At 35.2% G+C, this 27,518-nt stretch overlaps 1 long non-coding RNA gene across 1 annotated transcript; it reads left to right on the plus strand.

Moving 5' to 3' along the window:
* The first annotated feature begins 1,919 nt into the window (after window positions 1-1,919).
* On the plus strand, window positions 1,920-11,461 carry LOC138711550 (uncharacterized). The gene is made up of 3 exons (XR_011335375.1): window positions 1,920-2,266; window positions 5,950-6,045; window positions 11,345-11,461. It is a non-coding gene; the product is annotated as an uncharacterized lncRNA (long non-coding RNA).
* Window positions 11,462-27,518: the final 16,057 nt, after the last annotated feature.

Here is a 27,518-nt window from a genome sequence, read left to right on the forward strand (position 1 = left end):
TTGTTTGATATGGAGGCAGGAAACTCAGATGTCGGCCGCGTGCTTCCAGCATGTAACAGTAACTCACTTCCCCGTCTCACTTCGCCTTCCACTCCCTGCTGTTCAGTTGACCACCTTATTGAGCAGAAGAGTTTCAGTTCATTATGTCACCAAGATAAAGTGAATAGAATTCAAAGTGGTAGGCCCTTGGGTAATCTTAAGCTAGAAATTCAACAAAAAGGACGTAAAGTATTTACGCGCCACTTTAATATGAAAATGTACGATTCAACATCGTGGTTATGTGGTTGTAGTAAATTACAAAAGTTGTTTTGCTGGCCCTGTCTATTGTTCTCCAATGAGAAAAATGTTTGGTCTAAAGCAGGTTTCGATGACCTGACTAATTTTCATAAAGCTCAAAAAAGATATACACTTTCTCAAAGTCATATACAAGCTCAAATCCAGTTAAAACAGTTCGGAAAAGTACGAATAGAACGTAGCTTGAATGAACACTTACGTTCGTCTATTGAGGCCCACAATGAAACTGTTAAAAAAAAACAGGAGATTAGTTACTCATTTTATTAAAGTTGCGTGTTTCTTGGGGAAACAAGAACTAGCTTTTCGCGGCCACGATGAGTCAGCAAACTCTATAAATAGGGGAAATTATGTTGAATTATTACACGAAAGGGCAGAGATGGATCCCGAACTACAAGCTCATTTAAATAATTCAACAGTTTTTTCAGGATTGTCAAGTGATATTCAGAATGACATCATATCATCCATTTCAGAATACATATATCGAGAAATTAAGAAAGATGTAAGTCAAGCCCCCTTTGTCGCTGTTATCTTGGATGAAACGACAGATATCAGTACAAAATCACAACTGTCGACCGTAATTCGGTATGTGAACATTGACGGTAGTATTGAGGAAAGATTTCTAGGTTTTAGGAACATAAGTGAGGACCGTTCCGCGAATGCCCTAGCTCAGCATGTTTTCAATACTTTGATGGACTTTGATTGTGAGAAAAAGTTAGTTGCTCAGACTTACGATGGAGCAGCCGTTATGGCAGGACAACACAGCGAGCTTCAAGTTCGGGTGCGCGAAAAATGTCCCCAAGCAATTTTTGTGCATTGCTACGCCCATAGATTGAACTTGGTTCTATCACAAGCTGTTAGTTACATCAAACAGTGTAAGATATTTTTCATCACTCTCACAGGTTTCGTGACATTCTTTTCCAAATCTAAAAAGAGGACAGAAGCACTAGATACTGAAATAAGAAAACGATTTCCCAGTTTAGCTCCCACAAGATGGAACTATAACAGCAGGCTCCTAGAAACTGTGTATGAATACAAAATTGATTTACGCGATTTATTTATGTCCATAAATGAAAATTCCGACAAATGAGATTCTGATACGATTATTTTAGCTGCAGGCCTGCTTTCAAAATTGCAAGACTTTGATTTCAACTTCCTTCCTGTAGTATTCGCTTCAATTTTCCCCCACTCTGATGCACTCGTTCAAGTTCTTCAAAAAAAATTCTTGATATTAGTTTCTGCATAAAGAGCATTGATAACTTCACTGTTCATCTTACACGGCTCAGAGAAGATTTCGGCTCTATATGGTGTAAAACTGAAATCGTCACCTCTCAGTTAGAAAGTGACTTGCTGCCCACAAACCGCACAAAGAGAGCTAGACTAGAAAATGTTTCAGGCGATGATAGGAAATCTTCATATAGAAGATTGTTTTTCGAAATAACTGATGTTATGAATGCTAACATTAACCACAGATTCAGTGACATTTCCAAGCTAAAGTTCCTCCCTCTTTTAGATGTCAGAAATTTTCACAATTTTGAAAAAAAGTTTCCGGAAGATGAACTTTCAAATCTAAAAGAGAGTTATGGTAACTTCTTTGACTTCCCTAAATTGAGAAGTGAGCTATCTGTATTGTATAAAGAACCACATATGCACAAAGAGAGTATCGTTGAATTGTATAGGTACTTAATAAATTCTGATCTTACGGACGTACTCCCAGAAGTATACAGGCTTGCCCAACTCATTATAACCATCCCAGCATCTAGCGCTTCTGCTGAAAGATCTTTTTCAACGGTGAAGCGCATAAAGACATATCTTCGAAACTCTCAAGGTCAAGATAGATTGTCGTCACTTGCTCTTCTTAGCATTGAGAAGGCTTTGCTTGCAAAACTACGGAGAATACCGACATTTAATGATGACGTCATAGATATCTTCGCCAACAAAAGTCGGAGGATTGAACTCAACTTCAAAAAATAAGGTAAGGATTTTCAGGTTTTATAAAAATGTTAACATAATTCAGAAAGCAATTAAATTTATATAATCTATGGCAAAATTTGGAAAAGACCCTTCTATAGACGAGCTTCCCCTACTCTTGGACCCACGCCTCGCCACTGGCCAGGGCCATTGTTATTTTTGATATAAGGGCTTGGCCAAAAGAGGTTCAAATCAGATTGACACATGTCTCTATAAATTTCTTACTTCTTTGCCCAACACAGTAAAAAACCAGGTAATTTTATTTTTAGACAATTGTGCTGGACAAAACAAGAACAAATCCATTGCCTCATTACTTTTGTACTGCGTAACTAACCTGAGTCATATTAATGTCATAACTAGGGAAAGGAATTTCATGCATTTGCATATTTGTTCTCTATCGTTGTGTGAATATGCTGAAAGATTATCTACATGAATCACAAATTTCCGAATACAATGATATTACTTTTATTGTGCATAAAAGTGCATATTTTACCTTTATTTATAAAAGCATCATATTTTTAACATTTATGCAGGGAAACTGCATATTATGTATGTTTATTAGTCTTTCTCTCATTTTTAAAAGTGTGTAACCTCGTAAACACGACTAATTTATGTTTATGAATTTTGAATGTAATGATCACACCCTCATAGGGAGCCTCTCAAGTTAGCAATTGGTATTCCTTTACTGCAGTGTTTAGCAGATTTCGATAGAACAATAGCCAGTTTAATATCAGTTCCAGGAAATGTAGGAGATAAAGTGAACGAGAAAACAGCAAATATTCTTTCCAAAAACCCTGGTTATTATCAACTTAAAGAAATTCAAGATATTCTTGAAGGGAAAACACCCCAAAAACCAAGAAAATTTTCTATAGAACAGCTTCCAGCTTTTGCGCAAGCCCCTCTTACTTCTTGTGACGTAGAACGAAGTTTTTCACGCTACAAAGCTATGCTGAGAGACAACAGGCGAAGAATGACAACAGAAAACATACGTCACTGCTTAGTTGTGAACTGTAACAGCATAAATGGAGCATTCAACAATGAGGCAATCACTTCAAAATCCATAGATTAAACGTAAGTTACCTATACCGGTACCTTATTATTCTGTTAAAATAATCTCAGACTGATAATGCATATTTTGTAGCATATTTATCTATTTTTACGGCATAAATGCATACATATTCTTCACGTTTTTAGGGCATGAACTTCCATTCCCTGGTCATAGCACAGAAATTTTTAATCACAAGTCATACCCAGAGTCAGAATGACTCTGTGCATTCTACTATTGAACGATGGGGGTGGGAAGAGTTTTTAAAGAAGGATCTATTATACTGCCAACTCAATAGGTACCAGTACTGAAATTGGTCAAGAGAAAAGTCAATATGTACAAAGTCAATGAACTAGATACACCAGACATCTTAGAAAATAGAGCTACATTTGACTAACAAATAAACACATGCTTTTTCTCACTACAAGATGCAATTTATTTATTATTATTGTTATTGTAGTCATCATGGTTGGTGTAATTTATTTCTTTTTATTGTTGTAATAATCCTGATACCAACCACTCTCATTTTGTTTCTAAATCTATATTTGTCATATTTTTCCATTGTATTATCTGAACTTATTACATAGTCATATAAGGAAAAACCTGTTGCAAATAATAAAATATTATGTAATACAGTTATATCTGAGAAGTTTTGTCTGGATATTTTAATGCGAAAGTGTTAAAACTAAAAAAAAGTCACATAAAAATTATATAAAATAAATACCGACAAAATTAATATTTCAATAAACTTCTACAACAATAATGAATGTATATACCAATTTTCGTTGCTGTGAGATGATTATGTGATTTACCATCTACAATGGAAAACTTTAGGAATATGTATTATATATCTTTCACGTGTTAAATATTACAATACCTGGTTAACTAGTTTCAGAGTTCTGAAGATGGCCCATAACAGGCTGACACTAGTTAACCAGGTACTGTAATATTTAACACGTAAAAAATATACAATACATATTCCGAAGTGATATAGTGTTAAAAGTTGTGTAATCAAAATGGAAAACTTTAAATGGCTGTACTGAAAAATCTCTATTTTTGATTTATAACAGTCTCGTTCTGAGTCATCAAGTTATTTTCCAAGATGATATCATTAAAATCGACATACGCAGCAGCACTTGCCTGCCAATCCGGAGTTGCGCTCGGGCATGGGTTCGATTTTCGCTTGGGCTGATTACCTGGTTGGGGTTTTTCCGAGGTTTTCCCCAATCGTAAGGCAAATGTCAGGTAATCTATGTCGAATCCTCGGCCTCATCTTGCCAAATTCATCTATCACCATCACCAATTCCATCGACATTAAATTACCTCGTAGTTAATACAGCGTCGTTAAATAACCACGTAAATAAATATGCAGCAGATTAACTGATTTTTCATTCAGTGTCCCAATTCACATTATGTTCAGATATTCACCCCGATATTGACAAACTGGTGAAAGCTAAAACGTATAAGCATTCCTCTTCAGAACATGTGCACCACGAATAATAATATTATGTGACTGTCTCTATTATATTATTATAGGGAAGGCATTCTGGACTCTCAAGTTTATCATACTGGAGAGAACACTCAGCAAAAAACTCAGAATAGAAATATTGGAGACCTGCGTAACTCCTGTACTGTTATATGGGTGTCAGACATGGTCTCTCACTGCCAAACTTCGTAACAGTCTCCAAATCTTACAAAGGAAGATGCTGAGAAGGATACTAGGCTTATCATCGAGGGACAGAGTTCCAAACGAAGTGCTACAAAAGATGTCAGCAATTTAAGATCCAGCACTGCAAGCCACCAACACCAAATGGAAGTGGGGAGGCCATGTTGCAAGACTTAGAGATGGAAGATGGACACAGAAAGTCACACTATGTGACCCCAGCATTGGCAAGAGATCACGCGGAAGACCAAGAAGAAGATCAGCCGACCTCTTCAGTGAACGTGTAGGAAGCCATTGGTCAAGCAGAGCAAGAAATAGGGAAGACTGGAAAAACCTAAGAAGACAAGAGAACAGCGACTAAAACCAGTGCGACAGAAACAAGCGAACAATATCAAAACAATGCAGAATGTGAATCAAGTGAACAATTTCAAGCATGTAAACACCTTTTACGCGGAGTAGCTCACCGTGTGAGACAAATAGAGCTCTCCCTCTATAGGAGGAGGCCTTTGCCCTTAACGGGACATTTTTAGGCTAATCATTTCGTTTCATTTCAGTGTTCTGTATTGCATTGTGTTACTTACAAACTGCCTTCAAATACGCCACTGGCGACACATAGCCAGCGGTGAGCCAAAGTATATCTCACCCCTACTTATGAGTTTCGAATCCCTGTACTAGACCCTTCAGATTCATCCACTTCATCTGATGAAGAACACATAATTTTATAAATGTATCGAATAACTGTTTTCAAACATTCTTTTTCTGGCACAGATGGACCTATAAAATTGGCTCACCTCCTTGTTATTTACTTACTATTATCTTATTTATTTTCTCATAGATATAGTGCTACAGTGCTGGACGATCAATGATATCTATTAAAAAATATTGTAGACCTAGATGTGAAATACTTTTTGTGGAGTGGCCAATGAGTATTGTAATTACTCTTATTAAATTTATAATATCAAATTCTGTATATTTTCAGAAACCTAATCTTGAACATCATACTTCACGTACCGGGACTTCTCATGAAATACCATATAAGAGTGACCGAATATTGACTTCTGATGAATATAGTCAGGTATGACCAACATTTTCTAATGTGACTCAATTAAAGTTCTTAAAATATTGGCTAATGTTGTATTAAGTTGTGAAGTAAGATTATTAAAATTACCAACGTAATTCCAAATATGAAATAAAAATATCATGAAAATTATGTTCTTTGCCATTATACAGCAAGGTATGTTAAATATGTGTCCATTGTAAAATTCTTGCAAATACAGTTTTCTTCCATTGCAGTATTTTCTCTCTTTGCTGTAATCCTTCCCCGAGATGAATGATAAGAAAGATGATGGTTTGTTTTTAGCCTCCCCAAAAATATATATAGACTGCTAAAATTTCTCTCATTTCAATTCCTCAGGATTTGTAAGAGGCTTCTCAAAAAAAACACACACACACGCACGCACGCACACACGCGCGCGCACACACACACACACACAAGCACACACACACAAAATGTTCTGCCCAAGGGCAGGCCTTTCACTGCAAACCCAGCATTCTCAAATCTTTCCTATTCTCTGCCTTCTACTTAGTCTCTGCACATGATCCTTATACATTGTATAACAGTGTTGTTCGTACACCTCATATATTATTGAAATTACCTTAAAATTCAAAATATATCAAAGTAAATTCATTGTTAATATTTGAGGAGAAAAATTCGCTCCGGCGCCAGGGATCGAACCCAGGTCCTTGGTCCTACGTACCGAGCGCTCTGACCACTGAGCTACGCCGAATTCAATCCACAACACCGGATCGAATTCTCCTCCTTCAATGTTTCCCTTTATGGCCTGACTCCAAGTTAGTTGATGTATATGTCCAATGTCAACTGCCATTATACTAGGAGTGCACTCAGCTGAGTGACTTATTTGGCCGGGATTCAGCAGTTAAGTGCACAGTAATCTGTGCAGACATATGCACTGCTAGCTATGAGAATATTATAGATTTATTAATTTGTCATACAAAATATTCTCTGTAATATTGACAATTAATATTTGAGGAGAAAAATTCGCTCCAGCACCGGGGATCAAACCTGGGTCCTTGGTTCTACGTACCAAGCGCTCTGACCACTGAGCTATGCCGAATTCAATCCACAGCACCAGACCGAATTCTCTTCCTTCAATGTTTCTCTTTATGGCCTGACTCCAAGTTAGGCATATATGTTGACGTATATGTACAATGTCAACTGCCATTATACTAGGAGCGCACTCAGCTGAGTGACTTATATCGTCGTTGTTTCTGCAATAACTCCTATGTGCAAAATACACAATTTTTCAGTAGGAGGAAAAAACACATTTATTCATCATCGTACGTAGGGGATAGTGAATTCTTACATTTTCGAAAGAAAGAAATATGATTACATATAGGAGATTTTATTATTTGCTGTATCACTATTTAAGTTATTTTATAGAAAAAAAATCTGAAAATCGATAAATAAGTCACATAGGATTTATTGCAGGAACAACGACGATATGTAGCTACACACAGGGTTGCCAGGTGATGAGTAATATTATGGTAACATGATACCAGTACTGTAGTTATCCTTTTCTACCAAAGATTATAATAAATTCTTATACTACGAAATATGCAGTTTGTATCAAAACTTTATTTTTCACTAAGTAAACTCAACCTTAAACCAACAATTCTCTTTAAACCTCAAAACCTTTGATTAAACCAGTTTCATAATGTTGAAAAATTAGACAAGCTAAATGTACAAAATTGTGTTTGTTTTTGAGCAACATTAAACTGACACTGAGAATTTATTTTAACAATAACGATAAAATTAAAATTCAGTCATTCAACATTATTCATCTCATATCTATATATAATCAGCTCATGATCTTTGTTATTCTATCAGAATAAATCACAATCTTAACTAATCATTACATCATGCAGACTAACGATGTGGATTCATTTCAGCCTAGCAAAATCTTTAAGTACCACGGCCGATCTTCAAAGGAAGAGGAAAACATATTTTAGAATTTAAATAATTTCACCAAAATCCCACAATATGCACAAAAACAACTCACTGGGCTATAATTTAATTAGTTTTAGAGAAAAATCCAAGTACAGTGTCCAGTTTACCTTCACATCATAGGTTGAGATATATGGTTCCCAAACACAGACACCAAGCCTTTCCGGTCTGAGCTGATGGCTCCAGCTCTAGTCAACTACAGACTGACCCAGCCTACACCATCGAACTGGCAGCCAAAGGGCCATCGACGCGTGCATGTAGAAACGAGAAAACATATCAGAATTTGCCACATCGAAAATCCTTTTCTGAATGCACATGCTCTAAAATTATAAATAAACAGCAATCATACATGTCATTACATCCTGCCAGATTACAAAGACAAATCATTCATACACATACCATTACAATATTAATATTTACAAAGCAGGGGATGCTTGGATTGTTTTTTTTTTTTTAACAGCAGGTCTGCAGTTCTAAGCTAATCATGTGCAACAGATGGCGAGGGATAAAGAGTTTTGTTTGTCATGTAATTCAACGTTTTCGAAGTTACATGAAATTCTGTCCCAACCTTGTATGCATTGAAAGTAAATATGTCAGTTGCTACATTAACCATTGTACTGTATCCCTTGCTACCCATTGCTTGTACTCCCACTCCCCTTTGCGCTGCATATGTCTCGACATTGTGAATTTTCTCTCTTCATTCAATTGCACTTTGGAATATTTTCTATTTAACTTGTCGACTATTGATTGTTTCTCAATTGGAATTGTAGCCTGGTTCGTTACGAATCATTTACACAATTGAGGAGCATTTTTGCTAAACTCGATAGATGCAAAATTTTGCGAAAATGAGTTATATATCACAATCATATGATGTTTAGCTTCTGTATCACCCATGCAGTCAGATTTTGCACAACTCGGTTCATACCGTGCGTAGAGGATGATTAGAAATATCTCCTTCCCACAACATAAACTGTGTATACAATAAAACTCGTTTTCTGAGAAAAGTAGTTTTGTGCATCGATCGGGTTTAGCAAAAACGCTTCTCAATTGTGAATGTTCTATCGCTTTGCATTCTCGAGTTACACTGCCAAGGCTACTATGGGACCTGCCAATTCGTGCCTAAACTTCCCCTTTACCGCAGTGAAGATAGATGATGTCACTCACTCCAACTCAATGATATGTTGGATACATTTATCCTTCTCTTGGTCTCCATTTACTTTATTGGAATGTGTCGTGTAGTTTAGAAATTATATGCACGACAAAACTGGCCTGAAAATGTATCGACCAAATTTCTTTATTACCTAGTGTTGAACAGAACTCATACACGTTAAAAAAAAAATAAGAATTGCTTTACTATAAATTTTCTGGCTTAAACATATAGGAGATCTGAAAGTAGGCTCTATTAATATCCTTCCAACCTGTTACTGACCAGAAGAAACACAGGGAACAGATATTCAATTCAACATCATTAAATGATACAATGAGTCTAATAGAGCTTAATATTCACAGAGTGAACCGTAAGTACTATCAATAATTTCAGGGAGTTGTTTGAGATATTTCAAACAAAACAGTTTAATACAATTTTGCTCGTTTTTGCTTCCTTTTGGAGATAAAAATGATTTTACATGAAACATTTCATAGCATGTTTTGGGAAAGCCACTGATTTAATTCCCAATATACTACGTCAATTTAAGAGAGCAATGAATTATGTTAATGAATGATTGAAAGAATTTTAGTTTTGTTCTTTAAATGTGCAGAAATTTAATCCGGATAAATGTAAGATTGTTGTTGTTATTGTTGTTTTCTAACGCCAGGTGTTTCACAATAAAGTCATTTGACCTCTTGCACTCCAATATTTTTCAAAGATATTATCATGGTCAGCCACTGAAGCACAGATTTTGAGGTGTTCCGAATCCATTTCTTGGTTTCAGTTGCACAATGGGCAGTTAGGGGACTGATATATTCCAATTCTATGCAGGTGTTTGGCCACACAATCATGGCCTGTTGCCAATCTAAATGCAGCTACAGACGATTTTTGTGGTAAATCGGGAATTAACTGTGGATTTTGATGCAGAGAGTTCCATTTTTTCCCCTTGAGATTGTGTTATCAAATTTTGTTTGTTGAAGTCTAAGTATGTATATTTAATAAATCTTTTCACAGAGTAATACGTAGATTTAGTAGCAGGTCTGTAAGTAGCAGTGCTGCCCTTCTTTGCTAAAGCAACCGCATTCTCGTTTCCCAGGATTCCACAATGGGATGGTACCCATTGGAATACAATTCTTTTATTGAGTGATATTAATTGAGAGAGCATTTTAGTTATTTCTGCTGTTTGAGATGAAGGTGTGTGTTCAGAGTTATTGATAGAATAGCTGCTTTAGAGCCTGACAATGTAACTACATTCTTAAATTTATTGATGTGGCATAGAAGATTCCTGAGACTTTCACTTATTGCAATGTTTTCTCCACCAAAACTTGTTGTTCCATATCCAAGAGATCTATAAAGTGAGAAGAGACAGCATGCAACACCTGCACCGGCACCTTATTCTCAGGAGATCAAGTATAAATGAAGCCAGTTTTGTGGAGGGTACCTAATATTAATTGTCTCTAAAGACAATTGTTTCATTATTTCAGTGTTTACTTCTGATTTCAGTATTTCTTCTGTTAAATTTAGATTATATTTTATATTTAATAGAGTTAAAGGGTTTGGTTTAATTTGTAAGTTTTCTTTTAAATTCGGGATATTGATTTTCTGTTTTAATTCTTGAACCATGGATATGGCACTTTTTTTAGTTTTCAATCTACAGAAAGGACTGTATGAATGCCAATTGTTTCCTGGTAATCTAATAAGTTTTTCATATTGAATTAGTGCTTTTTCTTCTATTGCCATTTTGATTCTGTTAATATTAGTGAGGAATCTCATAGAATCTATGGAGTTGTTTTGATTCCACCAGTAATGGGCCTGTGAGCTTGGTTTTGAACATATTCTATTTCGTTTATGAAAGTGAAGTAATTAAAATTTCTCCGCAGTATGTCAGCACTAGCTGTATAAACATTTTGTATGTAGTGTTCAAAGTATTCCTAGAGCATCCCCATTCCTATCCTCCTAGACTGTAAAATTCTTTTGCAGAACGAGAACGAGAAATTAATGATATTACTTACGGTCCACTCTGTATAAGGAAAAATACAGAAAATTGATTTAAAAAAGCAATGGAATATATGAGGCACTGCGTATAGTAGGGGTGAACTCAACAAAGAATCACGATTTCAAGTTTGCTCCTAATACAAAGTATCCACAACGCCTCATACTCTTTCCAGCATAATTATTACTAGTTTCTTTTCTTCTTCATAGCTGCCGAGTGGTGCATTGCAGTTATCTGATTCAAAGGAGGATCTCCTATAAGATATTCTGCACAACAGTCTTGCTAAGGAAAACAAGGAGATTCTAAGACTGACAAAAGTACTGGTATTGAAAGTAAGTAATACTTTAGTATATATAAGTTACATAAATCAAAATGTATGTTGCTGACAGACCTTTTATAAATGTTATAACACTGGATCTTCATATGACAAACATTTATTGAAATCAAATTTTATACACATACTTCTTTACTTTGTAGAGAAGATATATTCATATCAGCTTTGGGACTGTAAGCTTTCCATTAAGAACTTTATTTTATTTCACTTCCACAAGGAAATACATATGTGTTATTATTATCTGCTTTATACCCACCTTCCTTTTAGTACATAATAATGAATTGACACACATATCAGTAGAGCCCGGATTTTATGTAATATGGAAATGAGAAATATGTACTGTACATAAAGTGGCAAAATATGTAGATAAATATGTAATAAACAGGGCAAGGCAATTAATGATTTTGCATCTTTTTCTTATGAAGGTTTAAACATTGCTAGCATATATGGAAATGTATGACATTAAAAACTGGGTTAAATAAAAGCAATTAGTTAGGGCATTTTTTTGCATTTTCTTAATTTTTTTTACGGATGTCATTTTTTTAGCAATTTTTAGGTCATTTTGAGCATTTTTTACACTTTTTAGGAAGGCTATGACATTATTTGTATTTGATTTGAGATTTTTATTGTAATTCAGTATTTTCCTTGTCAATACAATTTCTTGGAATTAAGTAGATGTTTGCTAGCTTCTACCCCTATTTTTCAAGGTATGTGCATAATGAACTTGCCCACTTCTAGGAATTTTATTCAAATTCTTAGAGCGTATGCTAGCTTGTACCCCTATTTTTCAAGGCGTAATGAACTTGCCCACTTCTAGGAATTTACCCACACTCCCACAGAGATTCCTTTCTCCAGGTAAACTGGCATTGTTATGCTGTTAATTGAGGTGGTCAGTTGTTTCTAGTCGTCTGTGTGAACAAGTCAAGAGCAAAATGCCTAAAGTAACGGAAACTGCTAGTGTTAAATTAAAGGCATTTGTTTCAAAATATGGAGAAAATATTTTTTCAACGGACGGTCGTATTTTATTCTGCAAGATCTGCGATGTGAGAGTGGCTGCTGAAAAAAAGTTTACGATAGAACAACACATGTCACGGGAGAAACATAAACGTGGCCTGCAGAGACTTGAAAATAAATCCAGTGTAAACTTACAGCAAATGCTTCTGTTCAAAGTTTTCGCCATTTTGTGAGAAACTATGTGAAGCTTTTCTATCGGCTGATATTCCACTTCACAAACTGAATCATCCTAAGCTGAGAACTTTCGTAGAAGAGGAGACTGGAAAATTAATTCCAGATCCCAGAACATTGAGAAGAACATACATAGCTCGGTGCTATGACAAAACTTTGAAAAAAATAAGAGAAATGATTGGAGAAAGAAATGTATTCGTATCCATTGACGAGACAACAGACTCTATGGGCCATTATGTAGCTAATGTTATTGTTGGAGTTTTAGAAGCACACGGCCCTGGAGAACAATTTCTACTACATTGTGAGCAGCTGGACAAAGTCAACTACTCAGCGATCAGCTTAGTATTTGACCATGCATTGAGAATACTTTGGCCTGATGAGATTCGAAATTCCAATGTATTGCTTTTTATAACAGATGCAGCACCCTACGTGATGAAAGCAGCTGCTTCTTTAAGTGCACTGTACCCAAAAATGGTACATGTGACGTGTTTAGCACATGCATTACACCGGGTCGCAGAAGAAGTACGTGCAAATTTTCCTGAAGTGGATAAATTAATTGGATGCGTGAAGAAAGTATTCTTGAAAGCCCCCTCTCGAATTTCAGCATTCAAAACAGAAGCTCCAGAAATCCAATTGCCATTTTCACCTGTTTTGACTAGATGGGGAACATGGCTCCAAGCTTGCAGTTATTGCAAGAATTTAGATGTTGTGAAAAAAGTGGTTGATTCTTTTGATAATGGTGAGTCAGTGTCAATAAAAAAGGCGCAAGAACTGTTAGCTGATAAAGAAATTGCTGGTAAACTTTCTTACATAAATACTAATTTTGAATTCCTTCCTGATGTCATAACTGCACTGGAAAAATCCCAAGTGACATTAGTGGAACAGCTACAAATAGTGGATAAAGTGGTGAATGATTTGAGCCGTGCATGTGGTAAAGTGGGTGATGCAGTGTCAATGAAAATGAAAAACTGTCTAAGCAAGAACAGGGGGTACACAACATTGTGTTCAATTGGCAGAGCTTTGTCTGGTGACAATTTTTCTCTTCCTGACTGTGAGTTAAATCCAGGAGATATTGCTTGCTTTCAGTTTGCTCCAATTGTTTCCGTTGAAGTAGAGAGAAGCTTTTCCATTTATAAGTCGGTACTAGCAGACAATAGACAATCATTTTTGTTTGAAAATCTCCGCCAAGTTTTGATTGTTAACTGCAATTCAAAATTGTTGTAAAAGTGCACTTGAAATGAATTTTCTGCAATACAAAGTACTGTAACATGTATTTTTTTAAATTTTATGTAGTTCAGTAATCAAGTGAGTACTTAACGTAATTAAAAGTATTTTCATTGGCAGTGCTTTACTTTTTATTGGTCATTTTTTTGTTTTTTAGGTCATTTTTTGTATTTTTAGGTCATAAATGCATTTTTTATTTTGCCATTTTTTACCAATTTATAGGTCATTAAATGCCTTGCCCTAGTAATAAATAAAAAATATGTAATTTAAAAATTAAACTTTATTAGATGTATTTTTGCACACTAATGAAAAATTACAGATGCACATGTGATTCAACCTCAATTAATTATTGTTTGGTGGCGCAATTAATAATTAAATATTTTTTCCCATATTTTTTGCTGTCATTGATCGTCTCGTCAGTGGCAACCCATAAGTAGAAATCATCAAGTTCAGCTCTAATCGTTTCCATTGTGTCAATATAGCAGGAGTTCAAATAATTTTTATGGAGTATTGATTCATGCGAAATATTGAAGTTGCGGTATTTGCGTAGGAAAGCTTGAAACTTTGAAACTCCAAGTTTATACCATGGTATGTTTGCAGCAACCATTGCCACGCACAAATTTTTATTAAATTCACTGGTACAAGACGAAGAATGTTGCACCACCACTTGTGTAACAAGAACTTGTTTCTTTTCAACGGAGCACTTTTTTATTTCTCACATGAAGTTCAATTTTTAAATGCTGTTCTAACTGTGACTTCATGGAGCAACCAATGCGTTTGCCACACACTTTGCATAGCACGATTTTACCATCGTAGTAAAGGAATCGTCAATTGAAATCCAGCAGTAGACTAGCTATTTGTATCACCTGATGTCAAAATAAGCTTCATAAGAAAACAGAAAAAAAAAAACTATTGTTTTCTTTTAGAGCAATTGATTGGAGATGTTTGTGGGAAATGGTTATACCCATAGGGTAACTTTCACTTTTTCCTTCACCGCGTTAGCAGTACAATGACCCACCCTTCGCAGTGGTATTTGTTCCTAGTCTACTTTACCGTTACTTCTTAAGGGATATACACACTATTAGCATTGCAAAAAAATGTCCATTTTTTCACAGAATACGTTATTATTTTCAATTATTAAATTATATTTACGCACTGGAGACGAAGAAATAAGCTTTATAAACAATTTTAAAACGTATAACTTAAGAATTAAGTAGAGGGAAAATTGGTGAAAAAAATGTGTATTCTTTCAAAATATGTGAAATATGCCAAAATATTTATTATGCACCAAAATGTGTAAAAATATGTAACTTAAAACTTTGGAATAATGATCTCTTTGATATGATTCGCCGACATTTTAGCTTTCCTCATAGCTACATACAGTGATGGACAGAAATATTCGCATGAACCCTTTATCTTCATTAAATTAAACATTCTGACGAATTAACATTATAATTGTACTAATTTTTCTTTTTATCATAACATAATTCCTTATTGTTTCTACCTATACAGAGAAATAGGTGTCAAACCGAACATAAAGCGACTAGCAATCGTTTGAACCATAATATGCTAGGATATTGCAGTCGTGGAGACAAACTATACAGTAAAAATGCTGTGTATACATTCGCTAGTGCTTCAACCATCGTTTTGATGCAGTCGATAGACTAACGAGTCACAGAAAGAAGAATTACTGTATTATAAATTTACACAAACAACAGAAGACGTATGCCGAAATTTCAAATGCTGTCAACAGAAGCTGTTCTACAGTGTGTAGTATTATAAAAAATGTTAGAGAACAGAAGACATTAATAAATAGAGAGTGCACAGGTCGTCCACGAAAGCTAACCAACAGGGAAGAAAGGGAGATTATTAAGACAGTGAAGAAAAATCCAAAGGTGAGTGCATCAGAAATAGCAGCTAATTTACAGGACGATTTTGGTACAGATGTTCATCCTAAAATGGTAACCAGAGCTCTTCACCGGGCCGGGTACAATGCCAGGGTGCCATGGAGGAAACCCTGTATACATAAGGTAAATAAAAAGAAGAGACTACTGTTCGCAAATGAATTTGTCGACAAAGCTGCAGGGTTCTGGAACAAAGTTATATTTTCAGATGAAAGTAAATTTAATATATTTCATTCTGATGGGCGACTTTTGATCTGGAGAAAACCGAACAGAGAATTAGACTAGAAGAATATTATATCAACAGTTAAGCATGGAGGTGGAGGTGTCATGGTGTGGGGGTGCATGTCGGCCACTGGTGTAGGAGAACTGGTATTTACTGACAATTTACCCTTGGACAAGTTCAAGTACATGCAGATATTCCAGGACAATCTTAAGAAGAGTGCAGATAAACTTGGTCTTTTAGGGGATTATTATTTTCAACAAGATAATGACCCAAAACATACCGCAGAAATTGTTCGTTTGTGGATTGTCTACAATACACCTCACACTTTGCACACTCCACCCCAATCCCTGACTTGAATCCAATCGAACATTTGTGGTCTGAACTGCAGAAATGAGTCCGGAAACATCGAATATCCAACAGGAATGATCTCAAACAGGAAACTTCTAGAGGAATGGCATCAAATAGGGCGGAATGTCACTGAAAAATTCGTTTCTTCCATGCCTGTACTATTGAAAGAAGTCATTCGCAGGAGATGGTGGGCAACTAAGTACTAAAGTATATTTTGTTTATATTTTGTGTCTATTTTTGAATACTTTTGTCCAAGCTTCTTGTAGCCAAATCATACAATGTTTTTCTATATACCTTTATAACATATGACAATACAATTATTTATTTTCTGTATACATTTATAACATATGACAATACAATTATTTATTTTCAGAAGCATTCTCATTTCTCTTCATTACATTCCCACCTACAAGTAATTTAAAAGCTAATTATTACTTTCCCGAATACTTTTGTCCATCACTGTATATAGGAACAAAATATGTAATTACATATAATCCGGGCTCTACATATCAGTGATGAAGCTAAGGTAGACTAAGCTGAAAAAATTTGCTTTCTTTATATATTTTTATATAGCAGAAGATTCTCGGCTTTTCTATCATTTCTTTTTGTGACAGACCCCTCAAGAAGATGAGGTCCACTCATTTTCACCCCCGAACAGAATACAGATATCGTTGTTGTTCCTGCAATAACTCCTATGTGCAAAATATAAAAGTTTTCAGTAGGAAGAAAAAACACATTTATTCAGCCTATGGCAGCCGTACATAGGAGACTGAATTCTTACATTTTCGAAACAAAGAAATATAATTGCATATAGGAGATTCTATTATTTGCTGTATCACTATTTAAGTTATTTAATAGAGCAAAAACCTGAAAATCGATAAATATGTCACATAGGAGTTATTGCAGGAACAACGACGATATGTCTCATAACACTCTGTTAGCAAAGCATATTTCTTATATCATGAAAATTGAAAATTTATACTTTGTTTTCCTCCCTGTGCTTTTTTAATATGTAAATTCGGTGTTGATCTTCTGTCTTTGTAAGCACATTTTGTTTCATACATCCAACTTGAATACAGTTTCTCTTTTAATTCTACAATTATGACTTCAATGTGCCATTTTACACAAAATTAATATGCAATACACAACACATATTCACTTTTGATTGAACTAATACTCAAAACGCAGCTCATTCAGAGAAAACCAATATGGTTGGTTGGTTGGTTGGTTGGTTGGTTGGTTGGTAGCCAAAGTTCTGGTATCATGGCAATGAAGCCATCAGCTGTCTTGCAGTCCAGTATTTTTCCGTGATGTTAAGGTGAACAGGCAAGGCTTCTCAATTTTCCAGGTGGTACTTATCCATGATTACGTCCTTTCCACATAACACACAATTGGGTGAGAGGGAGATGCTGATTCTATGTAAATGAGCTGCCAAAGAATCATGCCCGGTCAGAAGGCAGAAGGCTGTCACTGCTGAATTTCTTGGTTCTTCAGGGATGATGTTTATATTTTGGAGGGGTGGTTCCCATGATTTATCTTTAGCTGATTCCTTTATTCTGTTCAGAAATTTTTGTTTGTATTGAATTTTTTTATTTAATGTGACAGAAATAAATGATTTTTGAGTAATATGTTTTTGTGTTACAGTGCAGCCTTTCACAGCAAGTTGACCCATTAATTCATTACCTGTAATGCCGCAGTGCGCTGGAACCTATTGCAGAACTATTTTCTTGCCAGTTTTTGGAGCTGCTTAATCAGGGTGCAGCACTGAGAAGTTGTGTGGAGTCCTTCCTGACTTCTTTATAGAGAAAAATTTATGTTTCTCCAGCTCCTGCGGCATCAAAATCGGTTAGTAAAGATCCATCACTGTAAATGTGTAGCCAGGTTTCACAACGATATTTGCTATTAATTATTTTGCTACATTTGGATTTGTATCGTTTTTAACAATTGTTTACTGTTGTTTATTGTTAGTAAAATAACATGTGCAAATATACACTCTTAATTCTTACCTGAAGGAGTAAAACACTTGTGCTCAGGGAGTTATCTAAACACATACTTAACACAAACAAAGATAATTATTTGACACAAAGTGGGTCAAGAAAAAAACAATTATAGGAATAAAATACAATTTCAATTTTAACAATTTAAATCATAAAAATACATACCATATTAAATCAACATACTAGGGTTGGATAAAAAGTAATGGCAACAGCTCGATATTTCTGACATGGCTTTATTCACAGGGGTACAACATTTACGTACCTTCTGTATAGTCGCCCCCCTTATTTATTACCTTTTGCCAAATGTTTGGAAGGCGTTGTACACCATCAGCACGTCCATCTTTGTTGATGTTCTGTATTGACCACCCTAAAGCATGGATAAGTTCATCTCTGGTATTGTATCGGGTCCCTCGCAGTGGTTCTTTCACTTTGGTGAAAAGATCATAATTGCATGGATCATATCGAGTGAGTACGGTGGATGTTCCAGTAGTCCGCGTTTTCCGTCTGCCTTGGAGGTATAGCGTGGTGCAGTATTACCTCATCAATGTCATACGCCACAATGAACATCTCCTTCACAGCACTTTGTGTAGGGCGCACTTTCTTTGGATGAGGAGAACCGGGATGCTTCCATTCATTAGATTGGCATTTCAAGTTTGGTTCATACGAGCGAGTCCAGGTTTCGTCCATAGCGACGATTCGTCCAAGAAAGTCATCACCTTCCCTTTGGTACCGGTGCAACAAGGTCTTCCCGGAACGCTTTGACCCATCGTGGAACTGTGCGATATGGCAACGCTGCATTGCCACATGCTTCACGCAGTCCCTGAAAACATTCTTGTGCACTGTGACCTCGTGCCATTTCAATTTTGATCCAGGAACATTGCTCTAGTTTTGTAAGGATGGTCGTAGGACGCTCGCACTATCCCAATGAAAGTGAACGTTCTACACACTGCAGTAAATTGATGGAGTACTGTCGCCGCTGGCTGCACTAACTCATCTAACAGTCCTTGTTCATGTCCACACAGCTGGCAGCTTTCGAACGCACCATCGTCATGTGACAGCAATGCTGCCATTACTTTTTATCCAACCTATGTATATTCTTTAAAAATTAAATTCCTAACGCTACTTTTGAAATTTCTGATACTAAAATTTTCCAAATTTGGGTATTTTTCAATTATTTTATTGTATAACCTTGGACCATAATAGGTATCATAGCTAAGAGCTGGGCTTGTTAAACACTTCGTTTCCTCTAGTCGTATAAAATCGGATCTTTTAGTTCCATATTTATGATGATACAATTTGAATTTATTACGATTTTTATGTATGAAGTTTAATAAGGCAATATAGTAAATCTGTTTAATATTCAAAACATTAAAATCAGTGAACAAAAGCTCGGATGAATAATCAATTGGTTTATTTTAATTATTCTTTTCTGAATAAGTATTAGTGGAGTGAAATTAGAATTACAAGCATTTCCCCATCTTAAAATTCCATATTGGAGAATGGATTGAAATAAAGCTAAGTAAATGAGACGAAAAAAATATTGACTGGTAAATATGACTGAAGTATAACAAAGATATAAAGTTTTACGTAATCTATTGCATGAATATGTAATACATTTATTCCATCGTAAATGTTGGTCAATTGTAATGCCTAAATACCCAACTTCTGAGGATTCGGTTAATATAGGACATTCACAATTTTAAGAAGAACAATAAGAATGATGAATTTTGAGCCTACAAGAAGATTGAGGAGATTTAAGACCATTGGACCTTAGTGAAAACGGAACAACAGTTGTTTTGGATGTGTTTAAGGAAAGAGCATTTGGTTTGGTTTGGTTTGGTTCCAATAAGTTGTTTCCAGTTTGAATATTTATGTATTCCAAGGGATTTTGTCGGATTTGTGACATTTCAATGTCAGTTTGGGGAATGAGATGCGTTTGTAATCGTTTAACTTTCTGCATAAATCCTTCTTGTGTGTTTAATTTAGTAACTTAGGCAAGATTTTGTATTTTATCCAATAGTCTGCATTAGACAGTCTAATTAATTTCTCACACCGGATTTCTGCTTGTTCTTGAAAGTCGTGTATCAGTGGCTTTTGTTGAGTAAGTTGTCTCATTGAATCTGTTGGTGTGGATCTCACGCACCTATAATTAAACGTAGTGCTTGGTTTTGAAATTGTTCTATTTTATTTCGTTGTTGTGGGGTGCATGTGATGAGTATTTCACTACAATATTTGAGGACAGGTTTCATGTACATATATGTGGAATTTAGTGTACGTCTCTGGCTTCCCCATTTGCAGCCAGCTAATCTTTTTAACAGATTTAATCTCTTTTTGCCTTTTCCTATTACAGTATTAATATGATCTTTCCAGTATCAAATATGACTCCTAGATATTGTGAATTGATTGCTCTTTGTAAGGGAAGTCCATTAAGCTTGATGTTTATGTTAACTGGTTTAGTGACATTTGTGAATATTTTATATTTAGTTTTGTCTGCATTTACTTGCATTAGGTTAGTAGAGCACGAATATTCCAATTTAGACATAGCTGTATTAATTTGGGTTTCCAATGACTTGAGCTTATTCTTTGGTTTTGAAACCCAAATGACGAGGTGATCAGCAAATAATGCAAACTTTACTTCTTTGCCAAAGATTTGGGAAGATCGTTGCTAAATATATTAAATAATGTTATACTCAACATGCTCCTTGAAGTACACCCATAGCTGTGTGTTTGTATTTTGAAAACTATAACTGATATTTAACTGTGCTGAATCGCTGTGTGATAAAGTCTTGTAACTAACAGAGCGTATTACCTCAGATTTCTATTTTGTGCAATTTTTCTACAAGCTTACATACATGAGAGAACAGATTGTTAAACTTTTTGAATATCACCACTGGGTGAGTGGTATTGTATAAAGCTAGATTGCTGTTCTGAAAACAAGTTGTGGGATTCAAGGAACCAATTGAGACGTGCAGCAATCATTCTTTCCATATTTTCCATATCTGACTTGTCAGAGAAATAGATCTGTAGTTATTAATATTAGATTAAGTTTTACCTTTCTTCAAAATGGGTATAATACCGGTACCTGTGTTGCTTTTTTTCCAGTTAGCAGGTACTGTAAAAAGTTCAGCATGGTTTTTTAGACTTGTCTCTAAGGTTCTTGATAAATTCTGAATGAATTAAATCTGGACCAGGGACTTCATTGGATTTAAGAGTCCCAATAGCTGCATCTAGTTCATGGATTGTGAAACTATCAACAAACACTTCTCTTGTGTTTCATGTAAACACACTTCTTTTGTTCACCTTCATATTTTTTTCATGTTTTTTCTAACATTTTGTGAGTTGTTGTGATTCTATGTATTATTGTAGGTATATGTAAGGCATTTGCAATAACCTGGGGGTCTGTTAGTTGTGTATTTTTGTAAATTATAAGTGAGTTACTTGGTGGATTACTCTTTGTGATATTAGATATAAATTCGGGTAAGCTCTTATACCATCTTTTCTATAGTCCATTTTAGAGATGAAATTGTTAAAACTTTGCCTTTCTTAAATTTGGCCACTTTACAAGCTTCCAGTCTATAAAATTTTCTCTATTACTGTTCTCTTCTGCTTGTTTTCTGGCTGTATCACGAGCTACTTTTAATGTCGTTGATTCTGGTTCACGTTAACACTTTGTTTAAAAGACTTAAAATTGTTTAACGACACGTTAAAAGTGTTAAAATTTTTAAAAAAGGTTATGTACCTTAGACAGACGGCCTGTTTCGACGCCGGTTCTGCGTCATCTTCAGTGTCCTAGAAACTACTGATGTTCCTGTTGATCTTGCATACTGCCATTTGCATTCGTCAGTTGTAGGGGTGGGGTGTGTTGCTCCTATGGTGGGGGGTGTTTGTTTGTGTGCTATGTATCATGATATTGAATAATGTGTGAGTATTGAACTGTAATTGTGCATTAAGTATATGTTGTGGGTGTGTTATTGTATGTTTGTATATTTCGTATTGTTCTAAGATGTTTAACTGTGGACTTTTTGGTGTGATGTGTAGAATTTCCATATCTGTTTCTATATTATTGTAGTCAAGATTATTGTTGATAATATGTTCTGCCTAATTTGATGTGATGTATGGTTTGGTTATAGCTTTAATGTGTTCTTTATATCTTGTTTGAAAGGTTCTTCCTGTCTGTCCTATGTAAAAAATGTGGGAAATTATTGCATTTTAGTTTGTAAATACCAGTTGAATTATATTTATTTGAATGTTTGATGTGATTATTTAGATATTTCTGTGTTGTGTTATTTGTTTTGTATGCTATCTTGGATTTTAGTTTTCTGAATGAAGTTGCAATTTTTAGAGTATTGGTATTGTGATATGTTAATGTTATGTATTTATTCTCATGCGGTGTTTGTGTTGGTTTGTTCTGTTTTTGTTTTGCCTTTTTTATTAGTGTGTCTATCATGTTAGGATTATATCCATTGTCTTGTGCTATATATTTTATTGTGTTTAGTTCTTCAGTATAGTTGTCATTGTTCATTGGTATGTTAATTAATCTGTGTGTCATTGTAAGGAAAGCTGCATGTTTATATTGTATGGGATGGTTTGATGAATTGTGTATGTGTGTTGTAGTTGTGGTGGGCTTCCTGTATATTTTGAATTCATGTCTATTATTTGTTTTGGTTATGGTGATGTCCAAGAAATTTATAGCTTGGTTATGTTCTGTTTCTATTGTATACTTTAATTTGGGATGTATTTTGTTGAGTTGTTGATGTAGGTTTTCTATTTGTCTTTTGTTTCCATTATATAGGACTATTACGGTATGTCATCTACATATCGATGCCAGTACATTATTCTCTCTGCATGTTTGTTGTCAGTGTTTAGTATGTGTGCTTGTTCTATATTATGAATGAAGATTTCGGCTAATATACTTGATATAGGTGAACCCATTGGTAATCCTTCAGTTTGTGTATAATATTTATTGTTATGTGTGAAATAATTTTGTTTTGTAATAATCTTTTTTTAATGTTTCTAAATCTTTTGTCCACAAACGTTTGTATTTTGGGATCTTTCCTCGGTGCACCCATCTCTTTGCTGCTTTTAGTATAGTTGCACAAATTATATTGTTACATTTGTCTGGGGATTCATTCATATTAATGGAGAGGTTATTTTCTAGGTCTTCCCTGAATTTAGTCCAATTGGATTTTTTAAAATTCCAAGAACATCTGTTATAAGATTTGTTTGTAGGTTTCTGATGTAGTAAAATAGAAGTAACAATGATTCTGTGGCCAAGTCCAGGGTCTTCCAAACTTTCCTGCTTGCCTTCTTATATATGTCTGAAGATATTAGAGTTAAATCTGGATTAGATGTTCCATGGGAATGAAGAAATGTTGGAGGATCTTCTGGGTTGAATAATAATTGGATTGATTGGGTGTTAAGAAAATCTTCTATTGAATGGCCAACAGAATTGATGCCTAAATATCCCCATTCTTTAGAATGACCACTGAAGTCTCCAATTATGAGAGTCTTTGGTGTAACTACTATATTGTCCAAATTGGGTTTGTTATTAGGGGGTTATATATGCTATACATTTTGAAGTGTTATTTATCCAAAGTTCTATTTTACAAATTTCAGATTTGTGAATAATTTCAAGGGAAAAATTGTTCCTGGGCTGGGTATCGATCGTGGGACCCTTTGCTTAGCGCATGAATGCTCTACCGATTGAGCTACCCCAGGAACTATACAAGACACCGTCACAATTCTTCCTTTTATATCCACACAACTCAAATGGGCTGACAAGACGCCAGAAACCCAGCTTTGAGTGCACACAATTCTGTGTGACTTAAATTGTGGCTTTCTGTTAACGTACTACAGTAACGAATATATTAAGCCTGCTTCACAGGGAGCTTCTACCTGAAAGCCACATTTGCATAGTATATTCGTTACTTCAGATTTGTCTTCCTCAGTAATTTGTTTAATAATGTTGAAGGTTAAAGTTATTCCTCTTTTGATGCCAACTAGTATGCCACTAGCTCTTTGTCTTGCTTTAGGTTGTAGAAGTGTCATTTGCAGAATTTGTATAACAAATGAGGTCCATCAATTCATACCCTTCCAATTATTATTGCATTTATACCGGTAACGATAGAGTTATAAATTCCTAACAGTGAGTAGTTTCAATACTAATGTAGTAAAGGTAACAAAAATTATTTCCTTGATGTGAAATATTTCACGAGAATAAAATAAAATTCCCATAGTAACAGCTAAAATGTCGTCTTCATACTAGTTAAGTATTTAAAATGGGGCACGATTATGTACAGATAAAGCAGTGTTTAATAATGTAATTGAGAAAAAAAAATTAAAGAAACATTTGATCCATGTTGAATCTTTCGTACACTACTTTCAACACTTGAATATAAATAATTTATTAAATCATCAAACGCACCCACACAACAGGCAGCGAAGTTCGAGATGACGCCGAGATCTAGTAGGCTCTGAGGATGGTGTGAAGAAGCACCGAAACAGCTGTAAGCTGCACATGCTTACACAATTAACACGAGTAAGATCGCCATTTAATCAGTTATAAACATTTGATATTATCAAAACTTCTTCATTTATGTCTGACTTTATATTTCCTTATACAGTGAAACCTCTCCTTATGGACGCCTCCAAGATACGGACACTCCTCATATACTGACAGATTTTTATGTCCCAACTGAAATAATATAGAAATAATGATCAATTTAACTCTCATTTACGGACACTCTCAGACACGGACACAGACAGCTGTTTCACAGTCCTAAAGCTTGCTTTACCTCCTGACTGCGGACAGAACTTTGATTTCAAAACCTAATGTGTTACAAAAATGGAAAATTTAGTTTTGAGAACTGTACAGAAATTCCTTACCATGAAAGAAGACAATTAGGGTCTTGTAGGCTACCACAAGCCCAACCGGCTACCCCTTGTTGCCTGGAAGCGAGTGGATAAACAAAGTCATAAAATTTAACCTGTCTGATGGGTCCAAGGTGAAATTGTATTCGACACATAATAGGGCTAGTAGGATTATTCTCTTCACTTCAATCAGTTGTTTAGTTTCGAGAGACTTGGCACCTGAACGTAATGGTTAAGTTGAAAACAGTAAATTACAGTACTGCATAACTGTAGATCTAGAATAAAATTGCATGGCATAGTACTGTATTTTCCTTTTTCAGTCTTATCTACTATAGTTCAAAGTTGCAAAGAATTTACTGTAGTATACTATATTTAGAATTAAACTACAGTAATACATTTCATTTAAAGCACGAAGAAATACATACTGTAATGTATAAGTTATTATAAATTTACTGTTACATTGGGGAGTCTCCCTCCCAATAAAGGACACCTCCCAGATGCGGACAGATTGTTACGTCTCTTCGATGTCTGTAAATGAGAGGTTTCACTGTATATGATTGCATAATTACTCTAGTCCAGTAAACCAGTCAGCTCTGTTACACCATTCTGTTCCTATGGGTACACAGTTGAAAAATAAATCCCACAGATGTCAGCACAATCCAAGATGATGCACAAAAACCATCTTGATTGTACTGCTATGTTCACCCATTTTGATTTGGCGAGTTTGTGTATCATACTCTTGCTTTGTGTTCTAGTCTAAACATGCATTTTTACTATGTCAGATCTGTTAATGTTGTGTTTTCCACAAATAACAAGATAAGTCAAGATCAAGAGGACATAATAGTACACGTGTGCAGTAGCTAAGTTGCTATTTTGGAGATTTTTAAGCAAAAAAAAAAAAAAAAAAAAACTTTAGGTTCGCACATGCTTATGTTTGCTTTGTCATGTCTGTTACCTGTCAGATCTGTTACTCCATGTCATGTCTGTTACATCATTCAAAACAGAGCCTTAATTTTTTCCTTATCTATCATTAAAGAAATTAAAGCTCAAATATCTTCGCCTTAAGGGCAATCTACTAAGATAATTGTTACTGAAAGAATGGTTCGGAGATTTGAAAGCATATAAATGTCCTACTAATCGGTTGCTAGCCGAGGAGTAGTAAGTTCAGTGGTAGGGTTGCCACCTTATAGCCTTTGAACCGGCTTTGGGACTCCGTTCCAGACTCCCAAGACAAATTCTCTGCTATATATACCACATGGAAGACGATCTTTGGGACGCCCCCTGAAAAGATGGACAGAGATCATAACAGGCCACTAGGCCTAATACCTGCAAGGACGATGATGATGATGATGACGATGATGATGATGATGATGATGAAAGAATGGTTTGTTAGTTACTGAACAAGTTATTATTTTATATTAGGTAAAAGATTTGATATTAAGATATTTAATATACTAATTGTTCATTTTTGATCTGAAGTTAGTTCTGTTACTATTCTAAGAACTATGCACTGTTTAAAGAATATCTGATATAAAAATAAAGGAATTCTATTTCTATAAAAGATCCACTGTCTTGTCCTATAACACTCCTGACATTTTGTCGTGCCATCAAAGATTCATTGATACTTGTGGAGAATGCTGTAAAGCGAGGTGAGTGTACAGTGGCTGATTACTATGGCAGAGACATTGCACTATATTAATACATGCAGAATATGCACTAAATAATACTTTAATTTTGACGTTTTCAATCGTCCATTTGTTATACAAATTTTGCAAATGACCCAGAAATGTATTGTAGTTCTTGAAAACAAAGAACTGTAATTGTTCAGCTTTAACATTGGCTTCCATTATTGCAAACATATCAATGTCTATATCTATTCGAATTTTATGTATTTCAGTTTTCTTGTCTTGATTAAGGCCTCCAGCATTCCACTGTAAGACTTCAGCTGAGGTAGAATTATATTGTGTTTTGTCTTTTATGGCATGCTAAAATAGTCCCCATCCTGAGATCCGAATGAGGGGACTTTTTTACCTCCGGAATATTCTACTTTGGATTGTATTTGTCATTTGAGCATATTGGATGATCGTTTTTTTCTATGTTCATTAAACATAGTTCAGGGGGCACCATGAGAAGGCGACCATCATCACCCCCAGAACACCAATATAGCGCGACATATTATTGTGGCGGAAGGCTAGACTTGTTTCATACTGAGATGCCACAAGTCTCGCACCAAACTCTGCATCCTGGAATGACTGCCAACAGTGAAGGATGTGAGTGAAAACCAACTGTTATGATACA

The sequence above is a fragment of the Periplaneta americana genome, chromosome 13, assembly GCF_040183065.1.
Source record: "Periplaneta americana isolate PAMFEO1 chromosome 13, P.americana_PAMFEO1_priV1, whole genome shotgun sequence".
In the NCBI taxonomy this organism is placed as follows: Eukaryota; Metazoa; Arthropoda; class Insecta; order Blattodea; family Blattidae; genus Periplaneta; species Periplaneta americana.